We start from the raw sequence: 355 nt of genomic DNA on the forward strand, positions 1-355 counted from the left end.
GGACCGGTCTGTCCTGCGCCGTCAGTCCGGGGGCCTTGCAGAAAGGTAACTGGAAACACAGGGTGGTTGGTTGCGGAGCTGTGTGGAACCATGGCACCGAGTAAAACCCCGGAGTGTCATCTTTGTATCATAGTTCCTCGGGGCTGCAGCCTTTGCTCAGAGCTTGTGACAGCCACCGCGGGGCTCACGGGTCAGGGGAATCTTTCTGCTGCAGAACCAGGACACGGTTCTGCACCAAACAGCCAGCCAGAACCCAGGGCTGGATCTGGAGAGCTGCCTCTTTTTGTCTTACTCCCTCATTTCCGTACTGGAGCAGCTGCTGTTTGGCAAACCGCTGCTGTGGGGGTCAGCAGCC

General features: G+C 58.6%; 1 protein-coding gene across 1 annotated transcript in view; it reads left to right on the forward strand.

Moving 5' to 3' along the window:
- LOC104491420 (BPI fold-containing family B member 4-like) overlaps positions 1-355 on the forward strand; it is a 9,807-nt gene that overhangs the window by 214 nt on the left and 9,238 nt on the right. The window lies entirely within an intron of this gene.

Source organism: Buceros rhinoceros, unplaced genomic scaffold (assembly GCF_000710305.1).
Source record: "Buceros rhinoceros silvestris isolate BGI_N320 unplaced genomic scaffold, ASM71030v1 scaffold22773, whole genome shotgun sequence".
NCBI lineage: Eukaryota > Metazoa > Chordata > Aves > Bucerotiformes > Bucerotidae > Buceros > Buceros rhinoceros.